Raw genomic sequence first — 455 nt, forward strand, 5'->3', positions numbered from 1 at the left:
AACTCGGAATATGACGCAAACCTGCAATAATTAAATGTTAAACAACACAAATATCCTTTATGTATTTAATCCCATTCTATTAACCAATGTCTTTGCTTCTGACCTTCGATGATCCAGTTCAACCGTTCTAATAAGCAAAAATTACTCTAGACAAACATTTGTGTGTCTTTTTTTTATTGCTGAAGTGTGTTGAAATTTCTTCTTCTGCATTCTACTGTACGGACGTAAATTTACTTTTCCTTCAGCCTGAGGCTTATTCATTTCACTTTTGGTGTGAAATGGCTTTTATATTTGCCAAAAATATCACTTTTTTATTTTAAAAACAAACAAGCAAGCCCTGCCCAAATTTAAAAAGTAACGCAAAAGTAACGTAACGCATTACTTTCCATAAAAAGTAACTAAGTAACGTAATTAGTTACTTTTTTATGGAGTAACGCAATATTGTAATGCATTTC

Source organism: Sinocyclocheilus rhinocerous, unplaced genomic scaffold (assembly GCF_001515625.1).
Source record: "Sinocyclocheilus rhinocerous isolate Xijiao unplaced genomic scaffold, SAMN03320098_v1.1 scaffold2716, whole genome shotgun sequence".
Taxonomy (NCBI): Eukaryota; Metazoa; Chordata; class Actinopteri; order Cypriniformes; family Cyprinidae; genus Sinocyclocheilus; species Sinocyclocheilus rhinocerous.